Below are 20,687 nucleotides of genomic sequence, written 5' to 3'. Positions count from 1 at the left end.
CTACCTTGCATGAAAAGAGCTTTTAAGCGCTTTGTCTTGCTTGCTGGGCAAGACCCACTTGGTGGACATGTTCTGGGAACATGTGGAGTTCTCTCTCCCTCTTCCCCATTCGCCTGCTAACAGTGGAGCAGTTTCAGGGGTTTGGGTATAGTGATTTTAAGGTATATTCAAAACCCTTGAGACTGAAGCTATGCTTAAGATGATATCATAGAATCATGGAATTTGTAAAGTCGAAAGGGAATATGAGGCTCATCCAGTCCAACCCCCTGCAATGCAGGAACATTTTGCCCAACATGGGGCTTGAACCCATGACCCTGAGATTAATATTCTCATGCTCTACCAACTGAGCTATACCAGCTGTTGTATATAAGAGACAACTTTCTTTTAAAACACACATTAAGCTACCTGTATATGTGATCTGGCTGTTTTGCAGTGACTCCTTGCAGCCTTAGCCCTTTCCACAAACAGTCACAAAATCTCTGTCTAAATGCCTGGTTTGTGTTGATATGAACCTCTGCTTTCAAGTGCATGACCTGCAAGCCTATGCATCTAGCTCTTTGATGCCCAGAACCCAAAACTATATGTCTCCCCACCAAAAAAAAAAAAATTGGGGTGAAAGTTTGGATTTCTAAATTTGGGTATTGATGGCAAAATTTGATCTTGAATATTGCTGTTTGGATTGTGGCATCAAACCTGGATGCCAGCATTCAGCACTGTGTTTCTTTAGTTAACAGCACAACCCTATTCACAATCTACTCAGAAATAAATGCTATTCAGTTCAATGGGGCTTACTCCCAGGTAAGTGGATAGAGGATTGCAGCCTAGGTAAATTAAATGAGTTTCAAAGCCTTTAAATTCCACTGCAACCCAGCAGTCAGATGCTATCAAATGATGGCTGTTACCTCCATTGCTGCTGTCAAATACTTTCGAAGGTTGATAGATGTATGTCTGGCTACTGCCAAATCCTGGCACCCTCTTGCCAGAGGCTATTGAATGCTACTGTGGTGGGAGGGGGAAATCAGCTGTAAAATGCCTTTGCTGAATACTGAGCACCAGGCAAGACAAACAGCCCAATGAGTATCCACACAGCCAGAGAACTTGGTGAAGTTGAATTTCAAGCAGAATTGCATATGGAAGAGCCAAGGAACCTGTGACTCTCCATATGTTGTTGGACTACTGTTCCTGTTATCCCTGATTGTTGGCAGTGCTGGCTGAGGCAGATGGCAGCTCAACAATATCTGAAGGGCCATCGGTTCACCATGCCTTGTGTAGGGGCAAAGACATTCACTCTCTACAGATAAATGTACATACATATATGAATTTATACTAAGATGGAGAAAGTGGATGCACCATTAACTCACTAAATTATATGCAACCCACCAGGTTCATATGGGGGGGGGAGTGTCCATCAGGAGCTCTACAAACTTTCAGTGTGTGCTTTCTGCCTGTACAGTGGTACCTCGGTTTAAGTACACAATTGGTTCCGGAAGCCTGTATTTAACCTGAAACGTACTTAACCTGAAGCGAACTTTCTCATTGTGTATCTGAAGAAGTGTGCATGCACACGAAAGCTCATAAGTGGGGCACAAGAGCAAAACAAAGCATGGAAATGGTGGCAGCAATTTTACTTGCTTTGCAGTTGTCCTGGCTACTGTACCTCTTGTTGATGGTGAGGGTGAGAAAGCATCTGCCATGCATCTGCTAGGGTACTTACACATGCCTTGTTGGCTTTAGTTGCACCTGATGACTCACTAGTTGTCACTAAAATGATTCATTCTAATTGTTTTCTCTCTATTGACCCTTATTACAATGGAACTTCCTCAATGTATATCCAAATATGCTGGTCCTTCTAAAGCTAAATCAGCCAACATAGTACCCTCCATGGCCAATGGTTGATACGATGCGAGTTATTATTATTATTTATTGAATTTATATACAGCCCTATACCCAGAGGTCTCAGGGTGGTTCACAGAACAATGTTGGTCATTATGTTGGCTACCCTTGCCTTGAATAATAGTCTTTCATATTCAACTGCAGTGCAGTTGTATTATATCTCCTCCCACACATGACAAACAGGGCTTTCTTCTCATTCCCTCCATTCCCACCCACCACAGAAGACCTGGAATGACACACGGCATGGGAGGAGAGCGGTCAAAAGGGGCATCATAATATATATTAGTAGTAATTACATGGCTGAAGTATACCATCATTCAGCTAATAATATTTTAGTGGGGGTTCTAATAGTAACTTGTCTTGAATGCACATTTGGTTCCAAATATGGTTAATCTAAACTTGCCAATGCAATAATAGCTTTGGATATAGTAGGCAGGATTATGACTGTAATTCATACACACCTGGAATTAAGTCTCATTGAACTCAACAGGACTCCTAAGCAAACATGACTAGGTTTGCCTTTGAAGTTAGAGAAGGTAGGCAGGTAGATAAAAGATATCCAGAGAAGTGAAGCATATTTGTAACATACTGAAATTCTCTCTCTCTCTCTCTGTTTTAATATAAACAAAAAATAGAAAAAGCATGATCTTTGTCTATCTTTTATGGGTACTGCACTCATAAAATCATTATAATAGGAAAGCATGAAAGAAAACAATATCTGCAACACAGTACTAGGGTAGAGGTAGCAGTTGAATTAAAGTATAATAAAAACATCAAACACCAGCAGCATCTAAAGTTATTTCTTAACTTCCCAGGTGTGGGAGCATTGTTTAAGAATTTACCCAATAACATTATTTATCTGTTGAATCAATGCACTGGAATTCTAAAATACAGGATGTTTTCCAGCCATATCTCTTATTAGGCATTGCACAATATTTAATATCTAAAATATTTAATATTGGTAGTATAAAATATATGTATTAATCTCTCTTTCCTCTGAGAAAGCTCAAGGTGATGTACAACCAAGGATCAGCAATGGAATTACACCAGTGGATTAAAACAAATAAAGCACTAAAATATTCATAAAATAAAAGTCACATCAGAGCTTGGGGCAAACGTGTGTGTGTGTGTGTGTGTGTGTGTGTATCACATACATGTTAGATTGATTATTTCTTATTGATTACTAGTGCAATAAAAATGTTATTTAAAAATGTGTGTTACTTTGTGACATGATGGAAATCTAACCTCAATTAATACTAATTGAAATCCAGGTAATATGTCAGTGGCAGAAATCACAATCTATATATACAGTGGAACCTTGGTTGTCGAACATAATCTGTTCCAGAAGACTGTTTGACTTTCGAAATGTTTGACAACCAAGGCATAATTGCCGATCAGCAAAATCGATTGAAAAAATGGAGAAATGCGCCTCAGAAGCCGTTCAACTTCCGATGCACGTTTGAAAATGGGAGCATCCACTTCTGGGTTGTCGGCGTTCAAAAGCTGAAATGTTCAACTTCCAAAGCATTCAACAACCGAGGTTCCACTGTACTGTATTTCAAAATGCTAGTTTTTCTACCTTCCCTCTATGTGTTGATTAAAACAGCTGTAGATATGAGCTTAAGTACCCTGAGACCGAAAGTTCTGTATGGGTGAGCTTTCTAATCATATGGGGAATTGACAGGAAAATGAATCACAACTTTCCATCAATTCTGCCCCTACATCAAGGAACATTGTTCTTTGGCCCAGCTGTTTCATAGGATCCTAGTAAAGCCTAACAAGCCCTTCCAAAATTGAGGACTACTTGCACAAGACAACAATTAAGCATCTGCTGGGTCCACCACATGGAGGGTTACCCTAGGCATGATGGGTCACCTGTTCTGCACACCTGATACATGTGTCATTTTCTAGCGCTAAGCCAAGAGATTTCCTGGGGGAAATTCTGGGGGGGGGGGAATTATTGGATTTGAGGATCCAAAATGGCACCCTGAACCCCCAACTCATTTACTGGAAAGAGGTGTCCATAGCTGTTTGCAGCCCTTTTACACTATTCCTTCACATTCATTTCTCCCTCACTGTGTTTTCTAGTAGTGTATTGCCCGTGCTTGCAGCAAAGCACCATATGGGTGGGGACAGGATGTGTCCTTTTGCATTGCTTCTGAAGTCCCAGACCCTTGGAGCTGTGTGTTCTTTCAGGCAGGGAGAAGGAAGTGAGCTCGCTGAAGCTGCTGCTCCTTTAGCTGATAGACAGGTCTCCTTTCCTCTCTGCCATGGAGTTATTCCTGTGGCATAGTCTGCTCACTAGCTGTGCAGTAGAGGATTCGGTTCTGCCAGGGTATGCTGTTACCTGAAGGAGTGTCTCCACCTCCATCATTCTGCCCGGACACTGAGGTCCAGTGCTGAGGGCCTTCTGGCGGTTCCCTCGCTACGAGAAGCCAAGTTACAGGGAACCAGGCAGAGGGCCTTCTCAGTAGTGGCACCCACCCTGTGGAATGCCCTCCCACCAGAGGTCAAAGAGAATAACAATTACCAGACCTTTAGAAGGCATCTTAAGGCAGCCCTGTTTAGGGAAGCTTTTAATATTTGATGGATTTCTGTATTTTAATATTTTGTTGGAAGCCGCCCAGAGTGGCTGGGGGAACCCAGCCAGATGGGCGGGGTATAATAAATTATTATTATTATTATTATTATTATTACTGCAGTATGTTGATGAGGGGAGCATTTTGGGGCCACTGGCCTCTCCTTCTTCCCAACCACTGACAGCCTCAGATTGCTTTGGATAGCGCAACCCAGCCTAGGGTTATCTGGGGCTGTCTCCAAAGGACTCACCTGAAGCTTGGCTCCAGCTGTATTTTGTGTGAAGCCTTAATTATGACTAGTTTGGATCAATTTATGTAATTTATCACAGTGCTATATGAATAGGGAAAGGTAGAAATGTAGTTGCTGAAGATACTTCCAGATTTGCAAATCCATGCTCACTTATCTCTGCTGGAGGTTCTGTGATTACAAGGTGTGCAAAAAGCTTTATGCTCATGCAACCAATACTTCTTGCTGATTTCCAGTAAGACTAAACCCTCCCACCCCATGGTTTATTGATCCTCTCAGAGTGGCCATGGCTAATTACTAAGAGACCACCATTCTAGGCCACCAAGAAGCAGATGCAGGGAGCACTACTTTGCCAGAATCAGAGTCAGCAAGGGTGCAACACAATTTAGGGGGCTGCTGCTGCTTTAGCCCTAAGAGAACAAGAGGTATAAAGCAATGATGTGAAAGGTACAAATATCATTCAAAGCATCACTTTGAGTCCTGTTCTGATCTAGTGAAGGAGCTCACAGAGCAAGGCAAGTCAGAAACTGCAGAACCCAAAAATAGCTAAAATAATAAAAATCACATGCTCAGGCTTCCCCACAACTGTCATTGCTGAACATGTGGACTGACAAAATGAAAGCTTTTTGCTCCAAAGGAATTTTGACATGGATGTTACCTGCACCTTGCATTTTAATAGCCCAGTAATGGAAAACCTTGAAAAGTCTACCTTTGTCTTTGTAGCATAAGAACTCGTGGGCTTTGGCTGCTGCAGAAAAAAACTGAGGAACAGTGTGGAGGGTCACATGGATGGTATTTCCTTATTATTTACCCACACACATTTTGAACACAAAATCCAGCCCAACAATCGTCCTGATGGAATTAACCTGAGGGATGTTGGAATCTCAGAAGAATGACAGAATGTGACAGAGAGGACCTGCTCAGCTGTACAAAGCCAGGAGGGCCATGACTCTATAACAGTTTTGTTTACACTTCCCCAAGTGGGAATTCTTCTTTATACAAAACTACAAAAGGACCTGTTTTCTTCTGAGGGAAATCACTGGGGTTTAAGGATTGGGGAGAAATTCCATTCAGTTCAAATTTATAGGTGAATTTACCTGGTTGGTTCACACTTTCCAAACCAATATGCAAATCAAAATTCAGTCATCCTTTGAAATTCACACTTCTCTGAAATTTGCAATGCAGTTTTCTAGTCAAGCAATGAGTACAAACAAGGAACTACAAGGGGGAAGTATCCATTAGAAATACACAAGGGAAATGTGTCCCTGTTAATTCTCCCCGACATCTCAGCAGCTTTTGACACCATTGGCCATGGAGTGACTGTCCAAGTTATGGGTGGGTGGCACCATGTTGCAGTGGTTCCAGTCCTACTTGGTTTGTGGTTTCTAGAAGGTGGTACTTGGGGAATGCTTTTCCACCCCATGGAATCTTCAGTGTGGGGTTCCTCAGTGTTCAGTTTTATCCCCTGTGCTGTTTAACATCTACATGAAACTACTGAGTGGGCTTATCCAGGGGTTTGGAGTACGTTGTCTGCAGTATGCTGATAACACTCAGCTCTATTTCTCCTTTACACCTGCAGGTGTGGCAGTCAATGTCCTTGACCATTGTCTTACCTCAGTAATGGACTGGATGAGAGCCAACAAACTGAAGCTCAATCCAGATAAGACTGAGGCACTGTTAGTGGATGATTCCCTAGACCAGATGGGTGGGAGATCGCCTGCTCAAGATGGAACCACACTTCCTCTGAAGGAATGCATATATATATAGGGCTGCCTCTGAATATTGTTTGGGAACTTCAGCTGGTGCAGAATTCAGCAGCTAGGTTGTTCACAGGGGCAAGATGGTTTGAGCATGTAACATCAATCCTGGCCTGACTGCACAGGCTGCCAATTAGTTTCCAGACACAATTCAAAGTGCTGGTTTTGAACTATAAAGCCTTAAACAGCTCCAGACCACAATCCCTCAAGGACAACTCCTCTCCATATGAACCTGCTCGAACCTTGAGATCATCCTCTGAGGCCCTTCTTTATGTGCCTCTTCCACAAGATGTCCGGAGGGTGGCAACATGAGAACAGGCCTTTTCTGCAGTGGCTCCCCATTTGTGGAATGCTCTCCCCAGGGTGGTTTGGGTGTGTCTTCATTATACACTTTGAGGCACCAGGCAAGAACATTTCTCTTCAATCTGACCTTTGGCTGATTAACATCTGATACCCTCTTAAATGTATTGAGGGATGGATGATTCTTGGTTTGTTTTTGGTCTTATTTTTATTATGTATTTTGTGTTTTTTAAATTGTATTAATTCTGTTGTGAACCACTCTGAGATCTATGAATGAAGGGGAATACAGTACACAAATTTTTAACAACAACAACAACAATAATGGTATAATGGCACTACATAAGGAAAAGTTGCTTTGCAAAAAATGTGTGTACAGGTCAAAATTATATACAAAGCTGTGTATATTTAGAAGAAAGTTATTTTAAAATGTTGCTGAATTTTCATGAGAACTTTTTAAAAAATCATAAACTGATGTGGAAATGTAGAGAACTGAACTGAGGAGTTGAAAAACAAGAAACTGACAGAAACTGAAATTGAGATGCTTCCCCATCCGTACTTGGAACTTAGGGTATTTTTATACTATCTGTTTATTTGTAAAATATATCTGTCTTGAGCATGGAGGAGCAGATAGCAAAAGCACTAGAGTAGCATCTCCCAGTCCCAAAACGGTGTAAAAACACTTTACTCAGGAGCCTAGATTATAGTTAGTAGGTCTTGGTCTGGTCAGTGCATGGGTAACCATGGCATCATAAGCTTCCCAAAGGAAAGTCAGGCCACAAATGCAAAATAATTAGTTGCCCCTGAATCGGAGCATCACATTCCTTCTTCACACACAAATGTATTTCTCCTTTAAATGTTACAGGCTCTGAAATAAAGTAGAAACTCTGCAAATGCTCTTTTTGCAACCTTTGAAGATTAACCTCATTACCAAATTTCCATGCATTGATTGATTGATTGAATTTATATACTGCCCTATACCTGGAGGTCTCAGGGCAATTCACGGAATAAAAGCAAAATATAAAACCACAAAGTACATAATCAAAATAAAAAGAACAACCCAATACACACACACCCCTCAAAAAACCCACGTTTTAAAAGGGCGTAGGATGTCAATCAAATCAACCAAAGGCATGGTTAAAAAGGATCGTTTTTGCCTGGCGTCTAAAGGTGTCTAATGAAGGCGCCAGGCGAACTTCCCTGGGGAGAACATTCCACAGATGGGGAGGCACTGCAGAGAAGGCCTGTGGCCACCCTCCAGACCTCTTGAGGAGGAGGCACATGAAGGAGGGCCTCAGAAGGTGATCTCGGGGTCCAGATAGATTCATATGGAAAGAGGCAGTCCTTGAGGCATTGCGCTCCTGAGTTCAGTGGTAGAGCATCCACTTCGTTTGCAGAAGGTCCGAGGTTCAATGCCTTGCATCTCCAGGTTGCCTGAAACCCCAGAGAGCCACTGCCAACCAGTGTAGACCAGCCTTCATCAACTGACAGATATTATGGAATACAATAGCCCCATCGAACATAGTCTTTGGGGAAGACTGATGTTGACAATACTAAGCTTGCCAATGGTCTGATTTGGCAGGCAGCAGTTTCCTATGTTACTTTGCTATTTATAACCTTGTCGAGAGACTTCCAGTATCTTTTTGCTGAGACAGGTCCACATATCGGGGTGAGGGCTGGGACATCCTTCCATATTCCTGTTGACAAATACTAAGGTCCTGACCTATAAACAATGAGAACTTCTTACGTGCATGATAGGCTTGTAAATTAGATAAATACTGGTGGTTCAATAACATCCTGACTCTGGATGTGGAAGAACACAATTATGTGTATGCAAGGCTGTCAAAACTATACAGATTATGTAACGGTTCGAAAGGGAGAACAACCTGCTTGATTCTTTTTCTTTATTTAAATGACTATTTCTCATTAATTACTAGAGAAATAGATTGATCCCAGCGAGCAAGTAGAATACAACAAAGGCTTGCAATCCTAAACACAGTCACTATGGATTAAATCTGTGTATGCAGTGTGATTTAATTTTGAGTAAACATGCAAAGGATAGAGTTGCACTGCACTTTATTTGTGATTAGCTTCTATTGGTCAGTGAGTTAGCCATTACTGCCTTTTCCCCATTGAATTCAATGGGAAACTAAGCACAATAAGATTGCCCCTATATGTAGCCCAAAGCAATATACAAACATATGATATGCATTTAATGGATTTTGGAAATCAACATAGGAAGAGGGGCACAGTTCCATATATAGATTAATTATTTATTTATTCCCTTGCTTGGTAGCCTTCCCTAAGTTAAATAGCTGGTCATGTGAGGAGGTGGTCGTGTCGGGTTGAGCAGTGGACCAGAAGCAGCCCAGGCATCCCCAATTGCAAACTTCTGAATAAGAAATAGTGGGGAAAGGAGGCTTGTTGGAGACAAGGCATACTAACTGGAGAATGTGGACATTGCCCAGAAAATATGCAGAATTTAGTAAATTTATGCACATCCTCCAAAGCTTAATGGGGATATGTATATCGACCAGGAAATGTGCACAATTCCCTCTTCATGGAATGATTATTTGCACATTATCCAAGAGGCTTGGTGAATGTGCACAATGGCTCATTTTTACACACACTAACCACTCAACTTACATTCCCCTTTACAGAGAGAAAGATGGAAGAAGAGAGAGAATATGAGTGATTAACGTACATAGCATCTGGCAGTTATGTGCATTTCATAGGTCTCAAGGAGAACATGCAGATAATCTGTCCATGAAGGGACAGGTGTGCACATTTCCCAGGCCATATATACAATACAGTATATTGACTGTCCGTCTGTCTATCTGCCGATCCATCCATCCATCCATCCATCCATAATGAAAAATGTAAATAACATACCTAAAATATAAAAATGTTGTGCTGTAATTATTGCTTGTCTCTTCAATATGTGTAGACACAATGCAACATTTATCTTGGCTCTTAAGTTTTATTGAAAAATTTGTCGTCGTCGCTGCCCCCCCCCCCATTTTAATTAAGGCTTACACTGTCTGTTTAATACCAACTTTTTCTTTCTTTCTGTTTTTAATAATCTCTCTATAGTCTTGGCTGTTATTTCTTCCCTGTAGTTTCAGCAACACTGATGCCCTGTTTCTTCTGTTGACTTTTAGAAACTTGTAAACATGATGATAAATTCAGGGCTTGTCCTGCAGAGACCTGAAACATTTGCATGTGAAATCTAACAGAAAGATGGAACATTTCTGGGTGTACTATGTGTCTGTGTACTGTATTCTGTTTTAGTCTCTTGGATGCTTAATGAAAATGAAATGTAATTTAAGATTATCACTAACAAGCAGGAATGTGCAAATATATAATTTCAATTTTTTTTCACTTTCTTATTTCCAGTCTTAAATTCAGTTCTCTACATGTCCATATTTGCAAAAATAAAAATAAGTGTTCATGAAAATTTCTCAGCATTTTATTGCAAGGTTCACCTTATGTACACATATTTGTTTGCAATTTTGATTAATATACACTTGTTTGCAAAGAATTTACCCTGATATAATGGAGTTTGTATGCACTTTGGCCTAGTTCTAACCTTGCAATCCTGTGTGTGACTACTCAGAAGTATGTTCCACTTTATTTTATTGGTCTTACTCCTGCAGAAATAGAGAAAACTGCCTTTAAGCAAGTCAGACCCTTGGTCCATCTAGCTCAGTAGTGACTACACTGACTGGCAGCAGCTCTCTGGGATCTCAGGTGACATTCCCATTCTCCTACTTAGAGTTGCCAGGGATCGAACCTTCTGTATGGAAAGGAGATACTCTATCACAGACCGACAGCTTTTCCACCAAAGTGTGCACAGGGCTTTCTGCACATTTTAATTACCAAGCAATAATAATAGCTAAAGTGCTTTTCGATCTTGTTTGGGGACAGCGTCTGACAAGGGTGGCTCACTTGGTGGATTTTTGTTTGACTGTATTTCAGCGTCATATACTTTTTTATTTTTACATTTTTAAAGTGTTTTTTTTTCTTTTACAGATAATACAAGATATATATCAACAACAAAGAACTTCCCCTCACTGCCACCCCCTCGGTATGTTTTTACCGTACCCTTATATCCCAGAAGCTCAGGCCATAATAACCCTGTGAAGTAGGTTAGACTGAAAGGTTGAAGGACAGCCAGTGAGTTTCATGGCTGAGTGAGGTTTTGAACCTAGATCTTCCCCTTCTTAATCCAACACACTAACCCCTACATCACACTTTCAGAGTGTCTCTCTCTCTCTGAAGCAAAGTGTGGGAAAACTTTGGGCATCTCTTATCAGTCATCACCACTTACTTGGCTTTTTTCTAAACTAAAAAGTAAAGGTAAAGGTAAAGGTACCCCTGACCGTTAAGTCCAGTCATGAACGACTCTGGGGTGGCGGCACTCATCTCGCTTTACTGGCCGAGGGAGCCAACGTTTGTCCGCAGACAGTTTTTCTGGGTCATGTGGCCAGCATGACTAAGCCGCTTCTGGCGAAACCAGAGCAGCGCACGGAAACGCTGTTTACCTTCCCGCTGGAGCGGTACCTATTTATCTACTTGCACTGGCATGCTTTCGAACTGCTAGGTTGGCAGGAGAAACTAAAAAGTAGTAAATGCTTAAACCTTTTCTCACAGGGGAGTTGCCCCATCCTTCAGATTACAGTGATAGCTCTGTATGATCAGAAATGACAGTGAGGAACATGGGCAGGCATGACCCTGGCAGCTCGTCAGGAGTGGGGAGCTGAATGCAAACTAGAAGTAAAGTCAGGCACTCAAGTGGTAGAGCATTCTTGTAAAGTCCCACATGCACATTTAGTTTGGTATTTGATATGTTCCTGCCCCCCCCTTTGCAACTCGCCAAATCTGCTTGTTTTCCCAGTTATGTTGTGCCAGTGCCTTTTGATATCACAGCTATTAATAATGCCTTTACTTCCTGGCATATAATTATTTTAAGGATTAATTTCCTGTGCCCCCGGTTTTAACAAAAAAAGGATGATGAAGAAGAAAGCATCCACAATTATACAATATGACCATTATGTAATATTAAATAAATGGGAAAACTACAAAAGAAGCAGCTACATAAAGACTTAAAATTAATGCCAGAGAGGCATTAAGGAAGGTGAACAAGCTGAACCCAGAGAATACAGAGGAGGTGTTGTGTCATTTAATTTTTCTCCCCTTCAGAACTGTCAGAGATGTGACTGGTTCCCAGAAGCTTGGGTGGGGTTTTTGTGATTTCCCCAGGGACCACTTTTATGGGAATTCCAGCCTTACTCATGGCGACAGGAAGCCTAAGAAGGGTAGCTCAATCTCAGAAGCAGTGCTTTGACGACTGGAGTCGAATGAGGAAGTCAAGAAGTGGGGCATTCCAACACAAATGAAGAAGCAATATGACTTTGGGCTCAGTGCTGAGAGGTTTGATTGGTGTCAGCCCTTTAGTCGACATGTTTAACCCTTTCATTTACATTTTTGCATCCTTGTGACCTTGCAAATTAGCATAATTTTTTTCCCCTTCACATCATGTATAAGGACTTTTGTTTGCTGAGCCAACTGAGATGAGTTCACTCCTGTGCAGGCACAAGCTGTATAAATAAATAACACTCAACAACAATAACAGAAAGCTCACATTGGAATCAATATGGTGAAATTCAGCTTTAAAAACAATTTTGGCTCACCTCCAGGAAATTTCCCTTAGAATTATATTTTGGTGGCATTGGACACCCCCCCACACACACCTTGCAAAGATAAATTCTTTAAGCTCACCATTATGTTGGAAAGGCTGTGGAGAACGAGGTTCCTATATTCTTGTTCAGTGGGAGTGTAGCATGGTTGTTGTTGTTTAGTCGTTTAGTCGTGTCCGACTCTTCGTGACCCCATGGACCATAGCACGCCAGGCACTCCTGTCTTCCACTGCCTCCCGCAGTTTGGTCAAACTCATGTTCGTAGCTTCGAGAACACTGTCCAACCATCTCGTCCTCTGTCGTCCCCTTCTCCTAGTGCCCTCAATCTTTCCCAACATCAGGGTCTTTTCCAAGGATTCTTCTCTTCTCATGAGGTGGCCAAAGTATTGGAGCCTCAGCTTCACGATCTGTCCTTCCAGGGAGCACTCAGGGCTGATTTCCTTAAGAATTGATAGGTTTGATCTTCTTGCAGTCCATGGGACTCTCAAGAGTCTCCTCCAGCACCATCTTAATCTGACCTAAAAAATCACTAGATAATCTATCCCTCCTACTTTGGCACTTGCCTTGTTATCATTAGGTTTGACCCTAAATTCTACCCTTAAATCTAAGTAATTAATTGCCATCCTGTTCACAGCAGCTAGACTAGTTATTACCCAATGATGGAAGGAAACTTCTAATATAGCAATAGAGACTTGGGTTAATAACATCAGGAGTGTTGCTATCAGACCGTCTCACATACCATCAACGACTAATCAAAGGCATCTCCAAAAAAAAGATACATGATCTGGTCTCCCCTTTTCTCTTTTATTGAAGAAGAACAGGGTATTTTAATGCCACCATCATCACAGAGGTGTCTGTAGAGAGGATATATTGATTGAAAATGTATTGTATTGTAACTTTTGAATAAATATTTAAGAAAAAGAAAGAAAAAAAGGGAGGTGGAAGCCCACAATACTTACAAGTGACAACCAAAATAAAACAGCAGTTCAGGCTTCTAAGTGACTGCAGTGCAATACAATCCATTATTTATTTGTGTGCTGATGTGTACTCAATCAATTTGCAGCTTTGGTTTGAGAATACTAAGTACAGTGGTACCTCAGGTTACAGACGCTTCAAGTTACAGACGCTTCAGATTACAGACTCCGCTAACCCAGAAATAGTACCTCGGGTTAAGAGCTTTGCTTCAGGATGAGAACAGAAATTGCGTGGCGGCGGCGCGGCGGCACCGGGAGGCCCCATTAGCTAAAGTGGTACCTCAGGTTAAGAACAGTTTCAGGTTAAGAATGGACCTCCAGAACGAATTAGGTTCTTAACCCGAGGTACCACTGTAGTAAATCGTGTCCTCCCTCAAAGAGGGCACATGTTGCGGTGAGACCTGGCAACCAAACCCTTGTGTTGTGGGTGGGTATGATTGACAGCCACAACACCCAATTGGTAGGTCCCTTGATGCAGGGTGTAATCAGGCCAATGGGATGCAACCTAAACAGATCGAGGGACCTATAAATACCTATGCACGTGACCCAGAGCTTCCTCTTTTGGCAAGTGCATCGGAACACCCGCCCACCTTTCCCTACTTTTGGGGCTTTTTTGCGCTTGACCTTGCTATGCCGTCGTGTGTCGTCTGTCGTTGGGACAGGGGCACGGCAGGAATTTTCCCCACTTGGCTGATTGGCTGGTGCCATTTGGGTTTCGCCTGCTGCATAGCAAATTGTCACAACTTGTAAGGTTGCGGATAGGCTCTGGTTCAGGTGATAGGGATGGGAGAACGCTCTCGCCATCCCTATGTGAAGGGTATTCCGCTAAAGGAATCCAGGGACTCAATGGTTTGGACAACCTTGTGAGGGTGTGTGTGGATACACACACACACACACACACACACACACACACACACACACACACACACACAATCTGCCCAGAGTGGGCAGGGCACATAACCACAACACCCCACTAGCTTATCGTGGTATCTGCCTATTTAGGGCTGGATAAAACTAGCACTTTGAACTGAGCCCATAAAGAAACCGGCAACTATAATAGTGGGTTTTATTTTTATTTATACTTTTAATATACTTTTTACATATAGAGAATGTGAAAAACAGAAAACTATACCAAGGCTATGAAAATGAAGAGGAGGGGAGAGGTTTACAGAACAATGTAATCCTATTTAAGGAGAAAGATTTACAGGGGAAAATACTGTCCGTAACTTTTTCATTCCAGTACTGAATAATGAAGGCCCATCTCTCAATAAATCTGTCTTGCTGGTTATTGTTTGAAGCTTTCCTTTTGTATGTTGCCATTAATGCTATCTCCCATATTTCTCTCAGCCAGTCTGTTATGACTGGAGAGGTTTTATTTTTCAGTGGACTTTTCCATACAAAGTTCAGCAATGGTCCACAAGCTTGCTACCAGTAGGAGGTCAACATTGCTAACTACTGGTACTGAATATAACAAGGAGAGAAGTATTGTTCTAGAGTTCCCAGATAGGTACTGTGGCCCAATTACTGCTACTTTTTCTGAAGCTCCAGAAGATTTTTATTTATTGCATTTATCTCTTACCTTTTTCTCCAAGGAGATTGGGGTGGCATACATGGTTCTCCCTGCAACAACCCTGTGAGGTAGTTTCAGGTAGGTAGCCGTGTTGGTCTGACGTTGTCAAAACAAAAATAAAAAAAATCCTTCCAGTAGCACCTTAGAGACCAACTAAGTTTGTCATAGGAATGAGCTTTTGTGTGCATGCACACTTCTTCAGATACACTGAAACAGAAGTCACCAGACCCTTATGAATAGTCAGAGGGTGGGGGTGGGGGTATTACTCAGAAGGGTGGTGGGAATGGGTGATTGGCTGATAGGAGTAGTAAACCTGTTGATGACTGTGAGGTAGGTTAGGCTGAGAGGAGGCGACTGACCCAAGTCACCCAGTGAGCCTCATGGCTGAGTGGGAATCTCCCAGGCCCTAGTCTAACACTCTAACCACTACACCACAGTGGCTTATTGCGTAATCATCAGGTTGAGCATTGCTTTCCTTTTGGGTGAAGATAGATACACTGTGACATGCCAGAGGGTATCCTCAACACTGGCACCCTGACTTTGGAATAACATTTCCCCAAGGCTTGGTGGGCACTAATATGTTTGAAGGAGGCAGTGGTAAAACCACTCCTTAAGAAACCTTCCCTGTATTCAGAAAACCCAACTAACTACTCGCCAGTTACTAATCTCCTTTTCCTGAGTTTCCTGAGCAAGGTTCTAGAGTAAGTGGTTGCATACCAGGCACCTTTTGGAAGAAACTGATTTTTTGGACCTATTTCAATTAGGATTTAGGCCTGGTTTTGGCACAGAAACTGCTTTGGTCACCCTGTATGATGACCTCTGTCGAGAGCGAGACAACATGTCCCTGTTGATTCTTCTAGACCCCTCAGCAGTTTTTGATACCACTGACCATGATATCCTTCTGGAGCGACTCTCCAAACTAGGATTGGGTGGCACCACTTTGCAGTGATTCCAATCCTACTTGAATGGTCGTTCCCAGAGGGTGTTGCTTGGGGAATGTTTTTCAGCCCCGTGGAATCTTCAATGTGGGTTTCCACGAGGCTCAATCATATCCCCCATGTTGTTTAACATCTACATGAAACCACTGAGTGGGCTTATCCGGAGGTTTTGAGTACATTGTCAGCAGTATGCTGATGGCACTCAGCTGTATTTCTCCTTTACATCTGCAGGTGAGGCAATGGAAGTGCTGGACCAGTGCCTTGCCTTGGTAATGAATTGGATGAGATCCAGCAAACTGAAACTCAATCCAGATAAGAATGAGGTACTGTTAGTGGGTGGGAGGTCACCTGCTCTAGATGTGGTTACACTTCCTCTGAAGGAACAGGCTCGTAGCTTAGGGGTCCTCCTGGATCCTTTGCTGTTGCTCGAAGCTCAGGTGGCCTCAGTGGCCCGGAGTGCCTTCCATCAGCTTCAACTGGTGGCCCAGCTATGTCCCTATCTGGGCAAGGATAGCTTAACTACTGTTGCCGCTGCTCAGGTAACCTCAAGGTTAGATCACTGCAATGCATTATGCGACGGGCTGCCTCTGAAGACGGTTTGGAAACTTCAGCTAGCGCAGAATTCAGCAGCCAGGTTGCTCACCGGAGCAAGATGGTTTGAATATATTACACCGATCCTGGTCCAACTACACTGGCTACCAAATAAGTTTCCGGGCCCAATTCAAAGTGCAGGTTTTGACCTATAAAGCCTTAAACGGCTCAGGACCACAAGACCTCAAGGACCACCTATTTCCATGTGAACCTTCAGTCCCTGAGATGATCTTCTGAGGCCCTCCTTCATATGCCTCCTCCTTGAGAGGTCTGGAGGGTGGCAAAACAAGAATGAGCCTACTCTGCAGTGGCTCCCCATCTGTGGAATGATCTCCCCAGGAAAATTCGCCTGGCACCTTCATTATACACCTTTAGGTGCAAGGCAAAAACGATCCTTTTTAACCAGGCCTTTGGTTGATTTGATTGACATCCTATGCCCTTTTAAAATGTGGGTTTTTTGAGGGGGAGTATTGGGTTGTTCTTTTTATTTTGATTATGTACTTTGTGGTTTTATATTTTGCTTTTATTCTATGAATCGCCCTGAGACCTCCGGGTATAGGGCAGTATATAAATCAATCAATCAATCAATCAATGCATGGAAATTTTGTAATGAGGTTAATCTTGAAAGGTTTGCGAAAAGAGCATTTGCAGAGTTTCTACTTTATTTCAGAGCCTGTAACATTAGGGTATAGGGCAGTATATACATTCAATAAATAATAATAATGTTATTATTACTAGTTTTCCAGAGTTTCTAGTCTGCCCCTAGTGGCACTGCACTGGGACAGAGGGGCGATGTACTGCATCATAATTTCCTTGTTTTGATTTACTGTGATGTGTTTTGTTGGATTTTGTTTTACTTAAAACAATGATATTCCCCACCCTAAGATCACCTGCAATGGTAGGGTAGGACAGGAACTGCATAAATAAAAAACAAAAGCCACACACTTATCAACACAACCTTCAGGATATTTTTCCTCCCTGAATCTGTTATGACACATGAGGCTTAGAGCCAGAAGTCGTGGATTAGATATTGGATCTGTACCAGGGAATCAGCTATGTTAGTACATTTTGTAATTTTACAAGCTATATAACCTCGTTGCTCAGTGATCTTTTTACATGGTATTTTATGTATGGTGCCTTTGCTGTTATTTTTATTGATTATAGTCTAGTAATTATTTATTGTAAATGTTGAGAGTGAATTTCCATTTAATTGTTATTTGGTGGCATTCTGAGAGTTAATTTCTTGGATTGTTGAATATCAATTTATTTGGCATAGGTTTATTTTAAAGATATATTTTCTATTATGACTAATTTGCATTGGGTCTGATAGTTACAGAATTTGTGATCTTTGTTGTACCTATTGTTGTTTCTGTGGCTTGTAAACTGGCCTGTGTATAGCAATATAGAAAGGCAATATGCAAAATAAAAATGAAATGAAATGAAGAAGCACTTTGGTTAGGTGCTGAGGGCATTCTGCAACATTTGGTTCAGGTCCCACTTGCATCTACACACCCCTTTTAAGACTCTAAGAAGCCAATGACATTTCCCCACCCCACACCTGGGTGGGAGGGATATGCAGAAAATCCTTTGAAAATAAATGATACTGCCAGACACAGCCTTTGATGTATAACAAGGGACTATAAGACTTTGGTCAGGAAGCTGAAGGGCTTTGGGGCACAGGTGTTTTTCCATTACTCCTTCCTGTTGAAGGTTGTGGTCCAGGAAGGGAGAGGAGAACATTGGAAGTAAACCACTGGCTGCACAGATGGTGTCATCAGGAACGGTTTGACTTCTTGGACCATGGTCTCCACTTCCTTGAGGAAGGAGTTTTGGCAAGAGATGGGTTGCACCTCATGGTGACTGGGAGAATGTGTTTGCCAAGAGTCTTGCAAACCTGATCAGGAGAACTTTAAATTAAATCCTGAGAGAGCAGGAGACAATATTACAGATCACAAAGGAACAACTGGTACTAGGGATAATAGCTTCACTGATGCACAGGAAACTGTGCTACAGAAACCTGCTAAAGTGCAAGAAACTATAAGAAACTATAAGAAAGAAGCAGCTGGAGGGAATGATTCTAGGTTTAAGTTTTCTCAATACTGATGCACAGAGTATGGGAAACAAGCAAGACAAATTCTAGCTCTTAATAAAGGATGGCAAATATTACCTAATAGGCATTAGTGAAACCTGCTGGGATAAGACCTATGACCAGCATATAGAAACTGAGGGGTATAACATGTTTGAAAGAATAGACAAAACAGGAGAGGAGTAGCAGCATTATAAGTAAAGGAGGTGTACACTTGTGAAGAGATCCAGGACCTGGAAAATGGCAGGTAGATTGAGAGTACATAGGTAGAAATTGTAGGAGAGGAAAAACAACTGTGAACTTACTGTGGGTGGCTGCTATAGACCTCCAGAGGCTAGGAATCAAGTTACAAGAAAAAAGCTTGTGACTAAACACCAGGAAGAACTTTCTGACAGTAAGAGCTGTTCGACAGTGGAAAAGATTCCCTCAGAAGGTGTTGGACTCTCCTTGGTTGGAGGTTTTTAAGCAGAGGTTGGGTGGTCATCTGTCAGGGATGCTTTAGTTCAGATTCCTGCATTGCAGGCGGTTGGACTAGATGACCACCAGAGTTTGTTCCAGCTCTACAATTCTGTGATTCCATGAATCAATGAAAAACTATGTATATTGAATATCAGAAGCAACTATGTTATGATTTAAACAACATTACTTCTTAAATAAGAAATAAAAAGATTTAAAATAGGTGGGGTGAATTGAAAAACAAAAAAAATAGTATATTAAATATTAGATTGGGTTCACTACAACAATCTTTCTGCATATATGAATCCTCTTCATATTTCATCACATAATGACAAACTATATTCAGATTATTGTAAAAGTTATCTTCTTTTTCTAGTTTTCCTGACATTAAATTAATATATGAGTTTCTCAAAAGTAATTTATCTCAAAAGATCCCATTCTGTAGAGAGAGCAGATAATGGTGCCAGTCTTGACTGCAGCATTGTTTATCATAATTTATTTTTTTAATATAGGGCAATTAGGATAATGCTCTTTCTTCTTAACAGTTTGAAATGGAGAGAGTTATGTATATATGGGCAGAAAGCTATATTTGGAAATGCTCCAACCCATTCTTTATTAAAAATTATATTCAAAAGTCTTTGTGCAGTAGTGTCAGATTTATCACATCCTTCTGCAGAAACTAGAAAGTGAGTCCTCCTGGCAAAGGCAGAAGATGGGGAGGGAGAGGCCAATCACTATATTTTGTAGATGAGGTGTGTGAGTACCTAATTCCACTTTTAAAACATTAAAGCTGCAGTCCTATTGCCACTGACCCAGGAGTAATTCTCATTTAACTCAGCGGAAATCACTTCTGAATAGACAATGTAAATCTAACTGGCAGCACACCAGCCACTTGTATTCCTAAAATGTGCTTGATTTTGTTAAATCAAAAAAGCAAAACACATACCAAAAATGCTAGCAGTGCACAAGAAATAAAGAAAGAAGCAAACTAGTCTGGCAAAGCCTGGGTGAGAAAAAAAAGGTTTTCAGTATGTGATGAAATCCCAAAATGGCAGGATACTTGCGTTATTTCCAGCTCAGGTTAATGGGATTCCAGGCAGGGAGTGGGCAATAATGTGACCATTCCCATAGAACCATAAAAATATAGAGGTGGAAGGGACCATAAGTGTCATCTTGTCCAACCCCCAGCAATTCAGGGCTCAAATATTCTTATACAGTGGTACCTTGGTTTACAACCATAATCCGTTCCGGAGGTCCGGTTGTAAACCAAAACAGGTTGTAACCCAAGGCGCACTTTCGCCAATGGGGCCTCCCCCCCAAAATGGGTTGTAATCCAAAAAGGGACATGAACTTCCGGGTTTGATGTGGCTGTAATCCAAAACAGTTGTAATCCAAAGTGGTTGCAAACCAAAGTACCACTGTATATCTGAACTATCAAATGACTGAATTATCTTTGTTGCCACACTCTTATGGCCCTTCCTGCCTCAAAACATCAGTGAACTTTGCCCCATTAAGAGACTCCCTACATTCCAGCATCCATATTCAGACCTGAGATGTTTGATCTATCGGTATCATGAACATATTTGAGCAGTTTTGAGTT

The 20,687-nt window shown here is 41.6% G+C and overlaps 1 non-coding gene across 1 annotated transcript; it reads right to left on the bottom strand.

Moving 5' to 3' along the window:
• Positions 1-285: 285 nt before the first annotated feature.
• TRNAN-AUU (transfer RNA asparagine (anticodon AUU)) lies at positions 286-358 on the bottom strand. Its single transcript has one exon. It is a non-coding gene; the product is annotated as a tRNA-Asn (tRNA).
• Between the last annotated feature and the right edge of the window lie 20,329 nt (positions 359-20,687).

This window comes from Zootoca vivipara, chromosome Z, assembly GCF_963506605.1.
Source record: "Zootoca vivipara chromosome Z, rZooViv1.1, whole genome shotgun sequence".
Classification (NCBI taxonomy): domain Eukaryota; kingdom Metazoa; phylum Chordata; class Lepidosauria; order Squamata; family Lacertidae; genus Zootoca; species Zootoca vivipara.
This window is presented reverse-complemented; position numbering and strand designations above follow the sequence as displayed.